The sequence below is a fragment of the Sminthopsis crassicaudata genome, chromosome 5 (assembly GCF_048593235.1).
Source record: "Sminthopsis crassicaudata isolate SCR6 chromosome 5, ASM4859323v1, whole genome shotgun sequence".
In the NCBI taxonomy this organism is placed as follows: Eukaryota; Metazoa; Chordata; class Mammalia; order Dasyuromorphia; family Dasyuridae; genus Sminthopsis; species Sminthopsis crassicaudata.
The window spans coordinates 204,265,249-204,287,753 of record NC_133621.1 but is presented as its reverse complement, the minus strand read 5'-3'; positions in this window follow the sequence as shown (position 1 = coordinate 204,287,753).

Here is a 22,505-nt window from a genome sequence, read left to right as displayed (position 1 = left end):
CTCTCTAAGGAATTCCTGAAGTCAGTCTGGGAGAGTCTAGGATCAGTGTTGAAAACATCAGAACAACAGCAGCAATGAATATCTTGAATGAATGGATCTCTATAAGAAAAACACGTCCTTGTCTTCATCCCATGAATGGTTCTCCTTGTGGATGAGAAGGCAGCATGTAAAGAAAGAAGGTCTTACATCAGGTAGCAGTAGCAGCAGCAGTTAGCAACTTGCCAGTTGTACTGTCCCTCAAGAGTAAACAGCTCTGACAATTCCCCCATTGAGACTCATTCATTGTATATGCAATAGTTGAACTGGTTTTTGCCTTTTTCCTTTCATCAGCTCATAGAAATGTTGGAGTTGGTAGGGACTTTGGAGGTCATCTTGCTCAATTCCCTTGTTTTATAGATGAGGAAATATAGGTAGGTTCCAGAGCAAAGTAAATAGCTTATAGTAAATCATAAAGGTAGTCATTGAGAAAATTGATTTTGGAATTTCTAATTCTATTTCCAGATTGTTTTTACCTCTAGTCTAGGCTCTGTTTTGGGAGTTTGAGTCATCTTTTCCTTCAGATTTTCCTATTTTTGTTAATGATATCAACATTTTCTGAGTCAAGTACTCTCAAATTTTGGCGTTTTATTTGGCTTCTTTTTCCCACAGTCAGTTAAAGGATCCTGAGATTCTTTGAGGTATAGGAAAAAAAAAAAACTGGATTAGAAGTCAAAAGATGTGGATCTTAGACTAGATTTAGATGTTTACTAGCTGTGTGATTTGGGGCAAATCCTTTTGATGTGTTTGATATTTAGCAACAAATGTTAAGATTGATATTCAGACACCAGCTGATGAGACTGAGGAGAGCAATTGGGATCAACTGTTGGGGTTCAGTCATGTGAAGAATTCACAATGGCCATAGTCTTTAACAAAATGTAGATTTATTTAAGAGAAGATGTAACAAAAGAAATGAAGAGATACTATAGACACCAGGAATAGTAAATATGAAATGGAATGGGAGAGCAATAAGAGTACCACGGAAAGTGATGGGATATAGCTTCTAGGAGAGACAGTAATAGGGAGGCTCCCTTGACCTTGGGGTACTTCTGTTCTAACAATTTGTCAGTAATTCTAAAGTCTTCTGGCTTTGTAATCTGTCATCCCAAGGAGTCCCCACCCTTGGAGTGCTATTGTTCTGGCAATCTGTCTGTCAATGATTGTAAAAGTCCTCTGGCCTAAGAATATAATAATATTTCTTCCCTTAGATTTTAGGGAAGATATATTAGTGATCCTGAGGCCCTCTGACCTAAGAATGCTAATGTTCTAACAATCTGTCTATCAATGATTTCAAAGTCTTCTGGCCTTAGAATCGTCCTACAAACATTACTGACTGTCAGATAGATGATCTGTTGGTCAGTGATAACCAAGTTCCTGAGACAGTAGTGAATAGACTGCCCCTCAAACTTACTTGTAAGCCATAAAATTAACAAATAAGTAACATGAAACTCTAATCAATTTTGTCCTATAAATCTGCCTCCTTTCTCTTGAGTCCTTTGCTAAATTCTTTTGGAACTTAGGCTGTTTCAATTAGCATTACAATTACAATAAACTTTGCTCCTTGACTTGGATATGGGTTCAAGCCTGCAAATTCTTTTGAGACACCTCATGACAGTGGTCTGTGACCCCCAAACTTTTGGGGTTTCTTCTGACCCTTAACATTTGGTGGCCTGGTATGGGGAGAGTCTTGCCTCCCCTGGCTTGATTCCCTCCTTGTCAAGGTAAGCCCTCCCAATTGGGAGGAATCTTGTCTGAGTTGTCATGAGCTCCATGCTCAGCAAGTTTTCCTTGACTGGGGAAGCCCAGACTTGGAAAGTCTTGCAGTTTTTGGCAATTTCACTTTCTCTGGGATACCAGAGAAGACAGAAGTGCTACAGGATGGCTTTTGGCAAATATGGGACAGTTCTCTTTAATGTCATTTTTGTCTGTGTCTGTGTCTCTGTGCAGAATGTCTGTGTCATCTTTGTTCTGTGAGCTAGATTCTGTTACCTGGAAAGATTTAAAATGCAACCAGCAAGAAAAAAACTTCTATGCTATAGTTAGAATGCTGGGAAAGATTTTTAAACAACCTTGATTCCCACCTTTAAAAGGAAAAAGCCTAACTTTTTCCTATGGACCTTAGCTCTGGCCAAGCTGGGGGTCACAGAAATAAAGTTAACTAATTAAAATTAAAAGTGCTGGGGCAGCTAGGTGGCGCAGTGGATAGAGCAGCAGCCTTGAATTTAGGAGGACCTGAGTTCAAATCTGGTCTCAGACACTTAACATTTCCCAGCTATGTGACCCTGGGCAAGTCACTTAACCCCAGACTAAGGGGGGTAAAAAAAAGTGTCTTAGGAAATTTTTGTTTTGAGAGCAATAATTAAGAAGTTTGACAATTAGTCATTTTAAGATTGAAAAATTGGGAATTATTCCAGGAATTTATCCCATTCTGAAAGAAAAGAAAAAGAAAAACCAAACTAGTTAAATAATAACTTTTTGCCAACCCTTCCTTGACTCCTGTCTTGTCCACATTCCCCTTCTGCTCCTTTGGGAAAGCACTCCAGAAGGTATTAAAAGATGCTTTTCACTCCACTCTACTCCCCGAAGTTCTGAGGGTATCTCAGTTGTGGAGATTGCTACAAAATCAATATAGTCCAAGTCCCTCTGCTTGCTAACCTCTCTCTCAGATCAGATTAAAAAAAGAGAATGCTAAAGTATTGTAGGGAAACTCAAATTCTGCCATATCTGGGGAAATAGGGGAAACCACAACAGTCATGGGGATCCCACACAACCTTCTCCAAATACCTTTCCAACACAGCTTGAGAGAATAGAAATGGAGTGGGGCTCAGGCTCCATGGTTAGCATTCCCTGAGCTCTAGCACCTTAAACTACCATCAAAGGGAGATCCTAGCACCAGTCATCCCAGCCTCCAGCAGGTTCTGTCTATCAAGTGTCTGGGAAAGATCTGGGCACCCTTGATACCACCCAGCATGGCAGTGTGAGGTGAGAAAGCCAGTGAAACTCTGCATTTGTTAAGCCGACCATTTTCTGTTTCAGTTGTGGATATGTATTAGCTATGTAATTTATGGCAAATTATTTTATCTCTGCCCGGTTTTCTGATTTGTAAAGAGAAATAATGATTGTTGTTGTGAAGATCACATGATTGTAAAAGCGTTTAGCATAAAACATGCTATATGAATGTTAGCTGCTTTATTGGCTATAATTACTTCATATTTGATAACTTTACATGACTAATATACAATACCAGTGTTGACATAAATGGGCTCTAATTTGTTATCTGAGATATGATAGTAAAAGTAGTTTTAAAGGAGTTCTAATCAAAGCCCACTAAAGGGATATGTAAATTGTAATCTATTTGCACTGACTATTAAGAGAAGATTTAAGAATTTGGGAACTTCAGGAAAACAGAAAAGCAGTTTGCTACTACTTTAAAAATTCTGGCAACAAAGTCTGCTTTTGAGTTATCTAGAGTCAGATTTCTGAGGGCCCTGTCAGTAAAAAACTGGCACCTTAACCCTTTTCTGGCTCACAAAAGAGAAATAGTTCATGTGAATCGGAAAATAACCAAATGATAATTCAGTTTATCTAGAACATTTAATCAGAATCTAAGAAACCTCATTAACTAAAATTAAATCCATTTTAAAAATCTGTTTTATCTCAATTTTAAGAATTGTCTTGTTTTCTCTATAAAACAAAAAGGGAATTTATTTAAGGGAATAAAAATTACAGCTAAGACTATTGGCTATTAGGAAAATTCTAAAATTGTTAACTAAGTTATTTGGAGTTATTGTCATCATGCTAAACCTAAAATTGGTAATTATTGTGTGTGAAACAAAAGGGATAAGGTAAAGGCCTTATCAGTTCACCTCCAAGTATGAGGTGTACAATATCTTTTCCCCCTTTACAGAGTGGCGGGAGGTATCAAACAGCACATCCACAAAAACACTAAGAATAGTTGGGATGGGCAACAACAAGCTCAACCCTTTCTCTGGGGTCTTTATCAACTCCCCTTCATTTGTAAGCTTGTCAGTTTTCTTGAAACCATCAAAAGTTATCAGCCCTGAAAAAGTTAGCCTGTTTAGGATTTACAGTTTCTAAACAAGTTGTGTGTTTACTAAGAATCTATAAGCCTATATATTGGTCCTTTGCACCAGGATAAGTTTAAACATATTAAACAAAAATCTCATGTGTGTAAGTCCTGATAAAATTTTAAAAATAAGGTATCTACCTTAAGCTGAAATTAGTAGAATTTGCTATTAGAGATAACATCTCTTAGGACTGTAACTGATACTCTTTTGAGTTTAGAATTTAATTGCCTGATCATTAAGTCAGTAACCCACCATTGGAGAGAAATGTCATTAAGTTACTCAGAGGGATGCCTTCCTGAACTGTCACAAGTAGATGTCTTATCTGGGAAAGAGCTGGGAGGACAACCTTAGCCTCTGCTTAAAGTGGGATCTTTCTGACTTAGTTTCCCAGTTCTTTTTCTTTGTTTCTCACCTGAATATCCCTGAATTATTACTGTATGATTGCTGTCAAAGAGATCTAAGTGTATGTGCTTTTAGGCTGAAACCTGAAGTAACCATTTTGATGCTATTATAATCATGTCCCTACTTTTTCCTCCTTTAGCAAGTTTCTATAATCAGAGTAAATGGTTAGTAGAAATGATGAGTCCAGTACAAGTATCCCAGGGGACACAATAGTTTTCTACCTTAGATCTTAAAGATGCATTCTTTTGCACATCATTGCATAAAGATTCACAAATTCTTTTTGCCTTGAAGGGGCAAATCTAGGGGAATATAACCCCCCCACCAATGAACATGGATAGTCATATCCATAATATGGAAGTAGCTCAGGGCTTCTATGACAACCCCTACATATTTGTACAGGGCCTGGCTATCCAGTATATAGGTGATATCTTGATCTGCAGCCCTACCTGAGAGGCTTCTCTGGCTGAAGCCAAACAAACCTTTAGCTTCCAGCTCCCTTTCCCACCAGGGCTTTGAAGTTTCTTTGTCTAAAGGCCCCCATTGCCTATCAGTTTGTTAAGTATTTGAACCATGAATTAACTCCCACCTCCCTTTTGCTCACAGTGGAGAAGAAGCAATCTAATAATTCCCTGAATCTTCCTCAAAGGAACAGCTGTGTGCTTTCCTGATCATAGCTGGATTTTATACCTAACTCTGGTTATTGACAAGCCCCTCTGTGATTCTATTATCAAAGATCTGAAAAAGGCTTGTACTCTTTACAAGTCTATATCATCTTATGTTAAGATGTTATTGGAGAATTTGACTTTTGAAACTTTAACACCTACCAATGGGAAATCTATAGCAAGGACATGTTTAGAACCTGGACAAAACTTGTTGTGGCTTTTGGAGTATAGTAAACTTTGTAGGATAAAACAAGACCAACAAAATAGGCAAACTGGAGTTAATATACCAGTCACCTTTGATCAACTAGCAGATTTAGATCCTTATGCAGACACTTTAGCACAGATTAATTACCTTGTAGCAGCATATGAGCAAATTGTTGCTGCTGCTGCTATCAAAGCATGGAACACCGTACCAGGAAGGCAAGATAGAGGGGAAGCCTTCACCAAAAGAGCACAAGGTCCAAATGAACCTTTTGATGATTTTGTGGGACATCTGCAGACAGCTGTCATATGAACTATTGGTGAAAATGCAGCAACAGAAATTATGATAAGACAACTTGCTAAGGAAAATACTAATGAGGTTTGTAGAAGAATTATATTAGGACTACACAAGGATGCTCCTTTAGAGGAGATCATAAGATGCTGTGCCACAGTGGGCACAAATACCTGTTATACACAGGCTATGATGCAGAACATGGGAAGACAGGGTCCTTCTTGGCAAGGGACTTTCAGAGAGACTTGTCAATGCTTTCAACATGGTAAAGTAAGGCATTTGAAAGCCCAATGTTGTCAGAGAGATAGAGTGAGAAGACAGAGTGAGAGAACAAGATCCAAAATCCCATGTCCAAAATGCAAGAGAGGCTTCCATTGGGCCTCAGAATGTAGAATGACTCAGGAAAATAGGAAGCAGGGCCCAGCTCCAGGGCCCCAGGCAAAAAATACTTTGGGCATGATGGCAGCTAATGTTACATTCAGAGAGTCTTTAGAAGTTCAGTATTCCAACATGATCAATCAGCCAAAAAGCAACCTGATGGGAAAAAGGGATTACAATTGGGAAGAATAGAGTTGTATACAGCTGCGACTACTGAGATATCCCCAGGAGAAGTGAAAACTTTTCCTCTCCAGCCTATGTATCCTTTGCCTCCAGGCACAGTAGGCTTGACCATTTCACCTCCTGAGAGTATTTACAAAATAGTGTCCATTCATACACTGATTTGGGAAACTGGGGAAATGTGTTGCTAATATCCCAGTCACTAATACAGGTAGACAATGTGTGACTTACCAAGAGAAATAGTAGCATTAGGTTTAATGATAAAGATATTTGCCCAAATTTTGACTACCAACATCAGAATCGAGGAATATTCTGGACTGCAGCAGTTACAGCTGACTGACCTATACTCACTATCTATATAAATGGCATACCATTAGAAGGGTTGGTAGACACAGGTACAGATCGTACAGTCATTAGAGGTGCCAACTGGCCCAGTCACTGACCAAAGATTAAGGCAGACACCTATATGTCTGGCATAGGAGGATCAAAAGCAACTGAACTTAGTGCTACCCCTAAGAGATGGACATTTCAAGGTGAAAAAGGAGTTTTAACCTTTTGTAGTAGAAAAAGTTCCCATCAATCTGTGGGGAAGAGACATTTTACAACAGGATTACAATTGAGTACTTCTGCTTTTTAGGCAGGCCTGTTGTTGAAGGCCTGCCTGAACTCTCACCTGTTCCCATTCAATAGAAAACAGATACACCAGTGTGAGGAGAACAGTGGCCCTTAGCTAGTGAAAAAAATGCAGGCCTTATTAGATATAGTACAGGAGGGGCAGCTAGGTGGCGCAGTGGATAGAGCAACAACCTTGAATTCAGGAGGACCCGAGTTCAAATCTGGTCTCAGACACTTAACACTTCCTAACTGTGTGACCCTGGGCAAGTCACTTAACCCCAGCCTCAGGGAAAACAAACAAACAACAACAACAAAAAAAAACAGATATAGTACAGGACCAACTGGACCAAGGACACTTACAACCTTCTCTAAGTCCTTGGAATTCCCCTGTATTTGTTGTAAAAAAGAAATTTGAAAAATGGAGGATGTTGACTGATTTAAGAAAAGTAAATGAATAGACGGAAACTATGGGAACTCTTCAGCCTGGATTTCCATCCTCTACTCAGTTGCCTAGGGAATGGCCTCTTTGGGTTATAGACATTAAGGATTGTTTCTATTCTATCCCTCTAGATAAAGAGGATATGAAAAGATTTGCCTTTTCAGTGCCCAAAGTTAACTTAGCAGAGACTTATAAAAGATATGGAGTTTTGCCACAGGGAATGAAAAATAGCCCTATTATGTGTCAAATGTATGTTGCTGCTGCTCTTACTCCAGTAAGAAAAGCATTTCCAAAAGTCATGCTATTTCATTACATGACTGGTATATTGGGATATGCACCTGAGGAGCAAATGTTAGAAGCATGTCTAAAAAAGACCATAAAAACACTAAGTAACTACAAATTGCATATAGCTCCAGAAAAAATTCAAAGACATGCTCCTTTTCAATATTTAGGATATGAAGTATATCCTAAGGTGATTACAGTACAAAAACTCTCCTTAAGAACAGAGAAGCTAAACACCTTAAAATGATTTCCAGAAACTGATAGGAGATATCCAATGGATGCGTCCCATGCTAGGCTTGACTACCTGTCAATTGCAACCATTATATGACATTTTAAGGGGATATAGTGCTTTAAACTCACCACATCAGCTTACAAAAGAAGCTCAAGAGGCTTTGAGAGAAATTGAACTGGCTTTATCCAATGTGGTTCAAACAGTCATTCAAAAATCTTTGGAAATATCAATTTTTGCTACAAAACAGGCAGCCACAGTAGTTCTTCATCAGGGAGACAGTGTGATAAGAGTGGGTGAATCTCCCAGCACAATCAGAACAAAGTCTTACTCCTTACCCAGTGCTTGTGGCTAGCATTTTATTAAAGACCATTAAGCAAGCAGTACAATTATCTGAAATAAGACCTGACAAGATATATACCTTATATCAATACACAAATTAATGTATGCTGTGAAACCATTCCAGAGTGGCAAATTTTATTGGCCACAGTTCCAAATTTTACACATTGGTCTCCATTAAAGATAACCTGGTTTATTACAGTAAGATAATTGGCAATGGATTTATGAAGAAAAAGTTTTTAAAGTTCTTCTTAAAGGACCAACTATCTTTACAGATGAATCCAAACATAACATTTGTGCTGTATACTCTCATGCTTAACTATAAAGAGAATAGTCAGAACTTCCTTTCAGTCCACTCAGCAGAATGAATTATATGCAATCATGCTAGCTCTTAATTATTATCCAGGAGATGTAAATATAATATCTGATCTTTTGGTCATCTATCTTTTATCCATGTTGTAGTAGACAACTTTTTCTGGATTTTGCAATTATGAGCGTGCCACAAGCAATAAAAACAGATAGTGGACATGCATATATATATATATATATTTTTTTTTTTGCCAGTGGTCATTTTTTGCAATCTCTCTCTCTCTCTCTCTCTCTCTCTCTCTCTCTCTCTCTCTCTCTCTCTCTCTCTCTCTCTCTCTTAGTTTTTTTAAAATTAATTTTATAATTATAATTTTTTGACAGTATATATGCATGAGTAATTTTTTTAAATAACATTATCCCTTGTATTCATTTTTCCAAATTTTCCCCTCCCTCTCTCAACTCCCTCCCCTAGATGACAGGCAATCCCATACATTTTACATGTGTTACAGTATAACCTAGATACAATATATGTGTGTAAATCCAATTTTCTTGTTGCATGTTAAGTATTGGATTCCGAAGGCATAAGTAACTTGGGTAGATAGACAGTAGTTTATATTCAATTCCCAGTGTTCCTTCTCTGGGTGCAGTTGTTTCTGTCCATCATTGATCAACTGGAAATGAGTTGTATCTTCTTTATGTTGAAGAGATCCACTTCCATCAGAATATATCTTCATAAAGTATTGTTGTTGAAGTGTACAGCGATCTTCTGGTTCTGCTCATTTCACTCAGCATCAGTTGATGTAAGTCTCTCCAAGCCTCTCTGTATTTCTCCTGCTGGTCATTTCTTACAGAGCAATAATATTCCATAACCTTCATATACCATAATTTACCCAACCATTCTCCAATTGATGGACATCCATTCATCTTCCAGTTTCTAGCCACTATGAAAAGAGCTGCCACAAACATTTTGGCACATACAGGTCCCTTTCCCTTCTTTAGTATTTCTTTGGAATATAAGCCCAATAGTAGCATTGCTGGATCAAAGGGTATCTGCATATATTTCTAAACATTTTGCACACTTTTGTGCACAGTATAAAATTTTACACATCACTGGCATACCTTTTAATCCTCAAGGACAGGCAATAGTAGAGAGAAATAGAGACATCAAGACTCCTCCAAAAACAAAAGAAAAGTGTTGCTACAGGTAACACTAGAGAACTTCTAAATTCAGCTCTTTATACTATTACATTTTTTTTATTTTTTGATAAAGATACACTGGCTCCAGCAGACAGGTTTTATAACCCACTGAAAGGGCAGTGTCCAGTGCGAGCAGCTCCACTATCTTTAGATAATCACTAGGTGTTGTGGAGAGATCCAGAAAGTTTGTCTTGTTAGCATAAAATCATGTGAAGCTGGAGTCCACTGTTGAATTATTCACCCTATTTCCAATCTCTGAAACTACCTTGATTAGCATATTTTTAGATAATCAAAATCCTCCCTGGACACTGCCCTCTTCCCTGAGACTTTAAATGTCATTCCCCCACAAAATCATGTTGTTCAATAAGTATGATTGAGCCTTGTTTAGTCAAATTTGGTTGAACCCCTGAGATATTTCACATAATAAATGGCAACTTTTGTAACTTATGAGAAATGTCTTTGACATAATTTCTTTTTTATTTTTAATTAAAGCTTTTTATTTTCAAAATATATACATGGATAATTTTTGACATTCACCCCTACAAAACCCTGTGTTCTATTTTTTTCTCCTCCTTCCCCTACTCTCTCCCCCAGTTGGCAAATGAGCCAATATATGACATAATTTCTTTATGCTGCACATTGAACCATTACTCTGTTACCTTATAATACTATGCTCTCCTAAATCTATTTCATATTTCTACTTCATGTTATCACTTTACTGTTAATTTAGAAGGGTTTTAGGATTCTATAATTAATGTTCCTTTCCTGATCTGGCCAGCTCAAGACAAGAAAAGATGGTCAAACCAATTAGAGGAAGTAGGAGTCACCAAGTACAACCTTCTAGTGAAATGAAAGACTAGCACTATTCTACTGCTGGTACACCTTAAGGACCCATACCAAGAACATGTGCACTTTTTGGGGTTCCATCACCTTTCAGCTGAACTCTTTATATGTATTGTTTTCTCCAATTAATGAGTGAGTTAACTGACAGCCAGGCTTGGCTTCTTTTTATTTTTCTATTTGTATCCCCACTGCTTAGCACAATGTTTAGCACAGAAGTGCAAAACAGATTTTTTTCCCCATTAGTTTATGTTGGAGTTTCTTCAGATTTCCTTGATAATAATAGAATACATTTATATAGGTTTATAAGATTTATAAAATATTTTTACATGCTTTTCTTTAAAACAGGCATGTGAAGTGGATACTATTATTATCCCTATTTTGCAGATGAAATAACAGAGACTAAGATTTAAATGATTTGTTTAGGTTCATACTACTAAGCTAAAGATAATTACATGTAACTTTTAGAATAAAGGTGAGTTTGCTTCCTTTATTGAAAATTAGTGACAGATTATGATATTCTATCAATTTTTTCAGTGCAGCTAGGTGATGCAGTGGGTAGAGAATTGAACTTGGAACCAGAAAACTTATCTTTATGAGTTCAAATTTATCCTCAGACTATATTATATCTATATAACTCTGGAGAAGTCATTTAATCTGGTTTGTTTCAATTTCCTCATCTTTAAAATGAACTAGAGAGAAGAGAATGGTAAATTATTCCAGTACCTTTGTAAAAAAAAAAAATAAAACTATGAATAGGGTCACAAAGAGTTGGACAATTGGAATACTAAACAACAAAAATCAGTTCTTTTGCATAAGAGGTATTGCATGAAGAGGCAAATGAGTAGAACCTGCCTAAGATTTTGGATTTTTATTTTATTTCATGTTTTGCATCTACATATATATAATTAGATTATAATTAAAGATATCTGCCTTAGCATAATGACTTAAAATTACTATTATGATAATGATTATTATAGAATTTAGTGATTATGTATTCCTTTATACTTCAAAATCATTTGTATCTGTTTTTGGTAATACTTCTGTGATATATATATGCTTAATTATACTATTTAACAGGAGAAATTGAGGTACAGAGAGAGTCAGTATTATATAATACTTGGTAGTGGACAACAAATTCTTGAGAATATTTTGAATTTAAAGAAAAAAAATATCTATCAAGTCTCAAGAACACTTTAATAATTATTCAAAGCCCTTGAAAGAAAAGTTATTCAAATTAGTTACAACATAAAATTTACATATTTAAGAGACAAATTTAATGTTTAATATTTATTATAACTGTTTCAAAGTGATAATGGTACCTATTTGCAGAATCTATAGTTTTAAAAGTACTGTCTATATTGCAGTCAGTGTGATATTTTTGTCCACACTGAATCATGGCATCTCCCATTTCTCTGCACAAGCATGTTTCTTAGATATCAATATTAATATCATATTGCTGCAGATGGCTACCATTGTCCTTTAAGTTTTCCATCTATCATATTTACAGAGTACTCCTAATAATTTGGAATTATGATTAACTTCAGACTATAAATTAGAGCTACAAGTTACAGAAGACTGGGTCTTTGAAAGTTCAGAACAGAAATCCAATAGTCAGAGAAACAGGGAGTCTATCTAAAGTTAGGGTAGACTTGATTATAGATTTTAAGGGACTTTAATAAGATAAATTCATTCTCATGTCCAATGAACATTTTTATAGTATTTCAGAGCTGTATGAAGCTTTTACATTTGCTTATTTCATCTTCACTCATTTTACAATCTAACTTGTGATTTATTTATGTCCTTACACATATACTATATAAGATTCTTAAAACCAATAATTGTATTTTTTATTTTTACATTTCTTTATTTCCTTCCAATGCCTATTATAATCTATCACATAACAAGCTTTTTAAACTATTTGTTGAAATGTGGTGATTCAAGGCAATTCCAATAGATTATGATGGAAAGTGTCATTCACATCCAGATAGAAAACTATGGAGACTAAATGTGGATCAAAGCATTCTATTTTCACCTTTTCTGTTGCTGTTGTTGTTTGCTTGCTTGTTTTCTTCCTCTCTTGTGTTTTTTCCCTTTTGATCTGATTTTTCTTGTACAGAATGATGACTATGGAAATATGTTTAGAAGAATTGCAAGTGTTTAACTTGTATTGGGATTGCTTGCTGTCTTGGGAAGGGGAGAGGGAGAAGAAGAGAGAAAAATTTGATATTGCAAAGGTGAATGTTAAAAACTGTCATTACATGTATTTGAAAAATAAATTATTATTAAAGTATTTGTTAAATAAAATTGAAGGAGAGGAGAAAGAGAAAGACAGAGAGAAGAAAGAGAAAGAAAGAGACAAAGAGAGACAGAGACACAGAGAGAGAACTGTCCAAGAGACTATATGAAACTTTGAGATAAACCTGCTGCCAGTTATCTTTGACTAAAGGCCTGCTCCTGTGTGATGATGAAACATCTTTGAGGCTGTGGAGTTGAAAGGGGTTGTGCTGAGGCAGAACTAAAGAGATATAAAAAAGTGAAAGGGTTTCCAAGAGCCATGCTTTTCTAGAGTCCAAAAATAATTTTCTCAAAGTCACATGGATCATAGTATCCTTGATCTAGAGCTGTAAGAGATCTCAAAGATCATCTAGTCCAACCTTCTTAATTTTATAGCAGAAAAAAACCGATGCCTTAAAGTGGCAGTTAGTGTCAGAGGTAGAATTTAAACTCAGTTCTTCAGACTTCAGAACTTTCTTCAAATAGTAGTGCTAGTACAAGAACCCAGATCTCTTGACTTTCTAAACCAGTATCTTTTAAAAATAGTCAACCCTCTGGAGAGGATTCTGGGAATATGACAGAGTAGGCTTTTCAATTTCAAATCTCCTGATTTCCTCCCAAATAGAACAAATTTGTGCCTCAGGGTGAATTTAGACTGGTGAAAAATCAAGAAGACTTGGGTCAGAACAGGGGTCCTCCTGATACAACTTGATAAGATCTGAAGGAAGATTCCACACTGGGGATTAACCTGCCTGAAGTGCTAAAGTCTAAAGGCTGAAGAAGCCTCCAAGATAGCTCCACAGAAACATCAAGTGGGGACCCCCATCAGGCTAGCTGGGTATGTCTGGAGTCACATGATTCATGTGACTTTAAGAAAGTTATTTTTGGACTCTAGAAAAACATGAATCTTGGAAGCCCTGTTATTTTTCTGTCTCTTTCCATTCTGTCTCAGTACAACTTCTTCCAGCTCCAGAGCCTCAACCATAGAGAGTTTCAGCTCCTGTACTGTTTGTTGGGTCAGAGTCTGAGTCCAGGAGGACTGAATGAACCTCGGACTATTGCAGACACCAGGCCTGGCTGTGCTGCTGAGATGTGGCCCTTGGCAGGAAAGAACCAGCATACTGGGAGGGCAGAAGCATTGGGACTGGGGCACTGTTGACTATAATCACTTGCAGGAGGGTGGTTTGAGGTTCCTAGTCAAAGGGGAGAGCTGAAGGGAAGCTTGAGGCACCACCTCCCACTCCATGATTAGAGGTGTTTACACTAATACTTCTTATTAAAAAAATGATCTGGCAAAGAAGAAAGACCCCCCCCTCCCATTGAAACACATTATGGGAACAGGGAAGATGGGGGTTCATCTTCAGAGGAGGATACTTTAGTTAAAAAAGAAATCTTCTATTCCCTGCACAAAGAGAAGAACTTAAAAAAGAGTTTAAAAATCAAATGAGAGACATGGAGGAAAAGCTAAAAAAAAAAGAAAAAGTTAAACCTTCCAAGAAAAATAAGAACATTATTTTTTTTTAAAAGTTAACCTAGAAATAGAGATACAGAGTCTCAAAGATGAAAACAATTCTTTGAAAATTAGAATTGGGCAAGGGGAAGCTAGTAAAGCTATGAGAGACCAAAACAAAACCAAACCAAACCAGATTATAAAAAATGAGAAAATAGAACAGAATGTGAAACATTTTATAAGAAGAACAATAGATTTGGAGAATAGATCAAGAAGAGAGAATATAAGAATAATTGGACTGCCAGGAAGTTGTGACCAAAAACAGAACCTTGACACAATAATGTAGGAAAAAAATCCAAGAAAATTGTCCAGGAGTGATAGAACATGATGATAAAGTAGAAATAGAAAAAAAAAAATCCACTGATCACTACCTCAAAGAAATCCTTTGTGGAAAACACATAGGAATATTATTGCCAAATTTCGAAACTCCCAGATCAAAGAGAAAACTTTGCAAAAAACAAGAAAAAAACAATTCAAATACTCTAGAGCTACAATTAGAATTGTATAAGACTTGTCAGCAGCTACAATAAAAGACCATGGATCTTGGAATCATCTATTGACAATCAAAAAAGTAGGTCTGTAGCCAAAAAACTTATCCAGCAAAATTATCTATAATTTTGAATGAGAAAAATGGACCTTTACCAAACCTGCAGGTTTTTGTGACTTTCTATCAATCAAACTTGAACTTAACAGAAAATTTAACATATAAGAGCCAATATCAAAGATCAATTTTAAGGAACTCAACATGGATAAACTGTTTAAATGTGGACAAATTATTCATATTTTTTCTACATGGGAAATGTATACTACTTGTTTAAGATTCGTATCAATAATAGGTTAGCTAAAAATAAATACTGGACTAGTTAAGGTAAAAATAGTAATCATGTTATACAAATGAGATATAGAGGAAGAATAGACAGGCATTAGAGGGAGGAGGAGGGCTCATAGCTCATGGGTTCAATAGGCAACATTATATATATATATATATATATATATGTATATATATATATATAATTTTTTTTTAAATTAGAGTCAGCAGAGATAGGAAAGATGTGTGTATGTGAGGTATATGTGAATGTGTATATGTATGTATATAACTACATATGTATACATAAATGTATATTTTCTTAACTATAACTTGCCTAGGAGTAGTGGGGAAGGGGAATGAAAGGGGGAAAAAAGAATAAAGTATATAAGGTGCACAGCAGAGAACCTGTTATGGGCCAGAACTTGAAATAAGGTGCTAAGTCACTCATAGAGACAATGCTTGAGTCTCTTGGACTTCTGGGAGATTCACAAGCTCACAGAAGACCACAAGCCCACTTTTGGAGGTGGAGTCAAGATTCATTCCAACTTCCACCTTTGTGCTGGATGGAGGCTTTGGATTCAGAGGGAGCTGGAGGCTGAAGGACAAATCTTTGGATTCGGAGATATTCAGAGGGAGCTCTTGGAACCAAGGAGTGAGAGAAAGGCCTCTACTAAAGTTAATCAAGCCCCAGGAAAAGAGACAAGACTTGGAAGGAGAAAATAAAGAATTTGGACTTTAACTCCTGGCTGCACTTGGGATTATTGAACTGAACTGAAACTAAGGCTGTCTCCAGAAGCCCCCCCTAAGAAACCTGCTCCCAGAGAACGATTATATTTTAGAAAAGAGAACGCTACAAGAACCAAAGAACAATTTACAAGGAAATAAAGAAAAAAATGGACATAGATGAATATAATTTCTTCTACTAATATATACTTTCTTGGTCTGGTAATTTATTGTTATATATTTGAATCCTCCCTGATATTTTGCTGGGCACATAACAACGTTCTCTTTTGTTTTGCTTTATATTGCTTTGTATTCCTTTTCTGGTTTTTTTTCTTATTCTTTTTTCAAATAAAATGAATTTTTAAAAAGTCAATAAATAATTAAATAAATAAAATTGTCAACTCTCTCCAACAAACTCCAAGCAGTGTATTGCTTAAAACAGAAAAGCAGAGCAACCCAAAAGAGTGATCTATTCCACTTTTGTAGTTTATAATTTGTTGACCAAAAGGAAGAATGCTATCAATTTGCTTTAATTATCTGAAAACAATGTTATCCATTGTAATTGTTTTGTTTGTTTTTGAAGGCAATCAAAATTAAGTGACTTGGCCAGTATCACATAGCTAATAAATGTCTGAGGTCAGATTTGAACTCCTTTCTTCCTGACTTCAAGACCAGTGTTTTATCTACTGTGCCACCCAGCTCTTCCATCCATTGCATTTAATCTTATTGTGAAAATCAAGCTCAAGTGAGCTCTTGCCCTTCTGCTCCACAGGAGCCTTATGATCCCTGTCTTACAGTTTGACAGGAATGTGGGTCCAATCAAACTCCCCATCTGATGCTATCCCTGGAATGGGGCATGGCATCACCTCCCTTATGTCATGGTCATCTTCGAAAATAAAGGACAAATAACAATAACCTCTTTCTTAATTAGCCTTAATCACTGAAGGACCATTTGCCTCACTCAAACTGAGATCTGCCAAGCTCTTTTCCATCCAGGAGCATCTCCCATAGTCCTGATCTATATCTGGCCACTGGAACCAAATGGCTCTGGAAGATAAAGTGAGGCAGGTGACCTTGCATAGCCTTCCTATGGTCTTTTATACTTGTCTTGTAGTCTTGTACAATTCTAATTGCAATTCCAGGGTATTTGAATTGTTTTTTTTTTTTTTTTCTTGTTTCTTGCAAAATTTTCTTTGATTTGGGGGTTTCAAAATTTGGCAATAATATTCCTGTGTGTTTTCCACAAAGGATTTCTTTGAGGTGGTGATCTGTGGATTTTTTTTTTTTTTTAATTTCTATTTTCCCCTCATGTTCTATCATGCCAGGACAATTTTCTTGGATTATTTCCTACATTATTGTGTTAAGGTTCTGTTTTTGGTCACGACTTTCTGGCAGTCCAATTATTCTTATATTTTTTCTTCTTGATCTGTTCTCCAGATCTGTCATTTTTCTTAAAAGATTTGGGACCAATTCACTTGCATGTTGCTGAATCACTTCCCTGATGCCATGGTCTTTTTTGAGAACAAAGAACAAACAATAACAACAGTGTGGTTTTCATCTAAATCTTTGTAGTCTTTGTGGATATTGTTCTTCTAGCTTTGCTTTCTTTACTCAAAATTGTGTGTGTATGTGTGTGTGTGTGTGTGTGTGTGTGTGTGTGTGTGTGTGTGTAGAGAGTTTGCCCCACCCTTATACTGTCCAATAGCATTCTAGCCTGTTACCATGCCACAATTTGTTTAGTCATTCCTCAATCTTTGGTTACATTTTCTTTCCAGCTTTTTGCAATTATACACCATGCTGTTCCAGGGCTATTTCTACATACTGGATCTCCTTTCTATCGGGTTATATATAATTAATTGGGTACTTTTGGTAATGATACCTCTGATTTGTAATTTGAAGTCTCTTCACTTCATATATTATTTTGACTTTCCTCTAATGCATAATATATGTACAATACCTGATTATTATGAAAAAATAATATAGGAGGAGTGTACTGGCCTATGGAGACTAGTCCTTGAAGGATGCATGGGTATTCCCTGACTGGTTTCAATCTGAGGACTACATGAAAATTTGAGATGAGACTCCTTCCAATTATTTGTGATTGCGTGGTTGGACCTATCTAATGATACAAAATTTTCTCACTGCCTAAGGAGTTGGAAGAAGTTCTGCCTCAGGGGTTGCTGAGACAGAATTGAGGAGGTATATAAAAGTAATGAGACTTCTAGGAACCATGTTTTTTTAGACTCCATAGTCAGGATTCTTCTTTGATGCAGGAAGTCATGCTCTTTCAAGCTATTCTTTGTTCTCAGATAACTTTGTTCTCTGACTCATCTCTTCTACTGTCATATTTCACCACTGCTCTACTATTATATATCACTACTGCTACTGACTCTCATTTCTGGGGGTCCTCTAATAGGTACTTTGGATCTTCTTTACCAAAAAGAGAATCTATGTGATTTCAAGAATAACAGAGGCACAGATGAGTAAATATGTAAAGTTGGCTGTTGTTATTTTTGTTGCTCGTCTTTTGTTTTTCGATGCATTCTGGGTCATCACAATCATAGCTGGTAAGGAAGGATGGAAGACAGGCCTGAGGCTCCTCTACACCTCCAAACTCTCAGGATGAATTCTAAACAATCTTACATCGGAGTCATCAGCTCTTCTGACTCCACAGCCAATTTAAAAAAGGCTTTTCATCATTCCACACTGCTAGCTCCTCAGAAAAGAATGGCCAGCAATAGACTTACCTCTAACTTTCATGTGGTCATTTGAATTAAAACAGGAAAAGAATGTTTGTGCTTGTTCCATTAACTGACTCCCATGAAACAATCTACTCCAAATTATAAGCAAAAACATCTTTAGAATACATTGTGATAGGAAATAACAGGGATACAAAAAAGGCTCATGCTCAACTATATAAACATTCTATATATATCTATATCTACATATTATATATGATTACTTTTAAATGATTACATAAAAATACAGTGTGGGTATAGGTTGCTATATAAGGCACTATTATGCAAGAGTCTAATGTTTTTTGAAATATTAAAATTATATTTTGTTATTCAACATAATAGTACAAGAGGGGAAACAAGTTAAAATTGATGTTGCATGTTGTCAAAAACAAACCAAAGCTTTTTTTTTTTTTAAAAAGAGAATAGTCAAAAACTTTGTTTGTTGTGAATATTCTTTCCAATCACAGTCCATATAGATCTTGTGACTCTGTATGACCTATGTCCTCTCATAAGTTAACCCTATGGTTAATTTATTTGGAATCTTCATTGTTTTCTTTTGATATTATAGGGATACCATTAGAACACACAGGTTGTCCATTGCTTATCCCTCTCTTTGGAGGACCTGACTCAAGTTGGCACCATATTAATTCAGGTTTGAATGTTGGGATAAAATTATTCAACAGTTAGCCAAAGATTTACTCAACCATAGAATAGAAAGGATACTCAATAAAGATATCTCATCACTTAGCTTGGATAGATTGCCCCTTTTATCTCCATTTGCAGATGTGGCCGGTTAGCAGGAAGGGAAGTGATGATGACTCCTTAGGTCTTGAAACATCCACTAAATCTGAAAGGCATCCATTCCACGTTAGTGGGCTTTTTTATGCCCTTAAATGACTAGGAAGCCTTATTCTTTATGGCCAGAGGCAATGAGAAAGCTATATCCAAGAAGATGGCTTGAGTCTTGACTTGGGGGATTATGTCCAAGGAGAAATCTTTGTTTTTTCAGGGAAAAACTAACTTAACTCATATTGTGGATTGGCAGGGAGTGGTGATGGAGATGATTTTTATAAATATTCATCCTATCACATTTTCACTTTCAACTTGTGACTAGATAACTTTTTTTCAGTCATGCATTTATTTTTATTTATTCTATTAAATCCTGACGTTGGTTTCTTTGTTTTTTTCTATTCTGAATCATGTTTCAGCATATTCATACCTATTTTTTTTCAGTGTTTTCTGGGTCATACTCATTTTCAATTATTCAGAAACTATAGTGTTCTGTGTCTTACAGTCATACAACACCAGTATCAGTAACCAGTAATACCAGTACGAAAGATGGTTTATCATACATTGTTCTACTACTTTTGAGTGCTTCTATTTCTGGCTTATCTTATCTGTTTCACTGTTCTACTTTTCTGGATTTTTAAAAAACCATTACCAAGTAATTTTAATGATTATGGCTTTATAATATAGTTTAGCGTCTAAGGTATTCCTATACGCTTCCATTTGTACTTTTTTCTCATTATTTCCCTTGATATTTTAGATATTTTCTTCTTCCAAGTAGATTCTGTTATTCTATTTATTGTTATTTGTCTAGTTTTATTAACTATTCTCTTTATGCTTTAAATAAAGCATAAGTGTGGCCTTGGTAGGTGAAATCCCACACATATTGTGCATTTAGAATTTTTTTAAAAATGCAATTGTTCTTATATTTTTTCATTTTTAAAGTATTATATAGAAATTCTATTGATTTTTATATATTTACTTTGTTGACACTATTAGTTATTTAAATTTATTTACAAATTGATTTTCTGGAGGGTTGTACGTATACAATCATGTCATTTGCAAATAGAATAATTTGTCTCTACTTTTCAAATGTTTATACTACAAGTTTTGCTCTCTTTCCTTATTGCTATGGTTAGCCTTTATAGAACTATGTCAAACAATAGTTGCAAGACATAGCAATCTGGCTTTGTTTCCTGCTACATTGGGAAAACTTCTAATATTTGTCCAATGCAAAAAATACTATTTTAAAAATAATTTCTAAAATTATATATTTTCAATTAACAATAATCTCTACCTCCTTTTTCTCCCTCTCAAATTGGAAAAAAAATGAAAAAAGAAAACAAAACTTCCGTAACAAGTATTCATAAACAAAAGACATCTTCACATTGGTTATTTCCAAAAAATATGTCCCAATCTGTACTCTGAGTCCATCACTTCTCTGTTGGGAGGTAGACTGCTTGCTTCATCAGTCTTCTGGAATCATTATGTTGATCAGATTTCCTAAGTTTTTAAAAGTTGTTTTCTTTACAATATTTGCTATTATATAAATTGTTCTCCTGGTTCTGCTCAAGTTACTCTGTATCAGTTCATACTATTCTTACTAGATTTCCCTGACATCATCACCTTAATAATTTCTTATAGCACAATAGAGTTGCATTACAATTTCATATACCATAATTTGTTCAGCCATTCTCCAGCTGCTGGTCCTTCATTAATTTCCAGTGATTTGCCATCATCACACGCAAAAAATGTTGCCATAAGTATTTTTGCACATATTGTTCCTTTTCCTCTTTCTCTGATCTCTTTGAAATAGTAGTATATGTCTGGGTCAAAAGGTATGTGCAATTTATTAACTTTTGGGGCATGGTTCTGAATTACTTCCTAGAATGGCTATATTAAACCACAGTTTCACCAACAGTCCATCAATCTGGCTATTTTTTTTTCCTTCCTGAAACCCCTCCAACATTTGTCATTTTTCTCTGTCTGCCAACTTTGACAATCTGATGAGTGTGTAACCTCAGAATTGTTTTCATTTGGTTTTCTCTAATTATTACTGTTTGGGACACTTTTAAAATATAGCTGTAGATAGTTTAGATTCTTCCCTTGAGAATTACTTTTATATCAATTGGGGAATCTATCTTGCTATTCAAATAATTTAAATTAGTTCTTATATATCTTGGAAATGAGATGTTTATCAGAGAAATTTTCTGTAAGGATTTTGCAAAGTTTGTTTGGGGAAGGCTTCTAGCTTCTAAAATAAAGTGGGGAAGAAGAAATGCATTCCCAGTATAAGAAATACAAAGACATGAAATTGAAAGATGGACAATCTACTTCAGTGAATAGCTAGTAATAACACTTGCTAGCTGAGCAAGTCATTCAACCCTATTTGCCTCAGTGTACTCATCTGTAAAAATGAATTAGAGAAGAAAATGGAAAACCTTTCTAGTGTCTTTGCCAGGAAAACCCCATCTGGTAAGGTAGGTTGATTTGAATGACAGGCTGAAGAGCTCAATTTTATCCTAGAAGTAATAGATTGTGATCGAAGACTTTTGATCAGGAAAATAACATTGTCAGACCTTAAGAAAGATTATTTTGGCAGTTAAATAGAGGAAGGCATGGAAAGAAGAACACTAGAAATTGGGAGACAACTTAAGGGTTATATGTGAAGAAGATATTTGAGGACCTCCAATTCTCAGTTCCATAACTTGCACAAAGTCATGATTCACACAGTGTCTTCTGCCTCTAGATCCTGAGACCTCTCCAGAAAACCAGTTGATATGGGAACAGTGAGCCCTGATACATATTTCAACTGAAAGGAGAATAATTTGGTTTTTGGGGATGGGATGGGAAGAAGTAGGATAAAAGTCACCAGTGAAAGCAACAGGGAGGGAAATAGAGCAATAACTACCAGTTCCATTCAACCCCTTTCTGGTCTTGCTCCCAAAGTGATTTTTCTAAGTACAAAATGGGAAAGGCATGGTTAGGAAGGAATTTGTCTGAAAAGAGCAGATCGTTTTGGTGGCTTGCATTGAGAGAGACAGGGCAGATAGGTGGTACACTGGATAGAGCCCTGTGTTTGAAGTCAGGAAGACCTGACCTTCAAATCTAGATTCAGATATTTAGGTGTGTGACCCATGGCAAGTCACTTAACTTTGCCTCAGTTTTCTCATC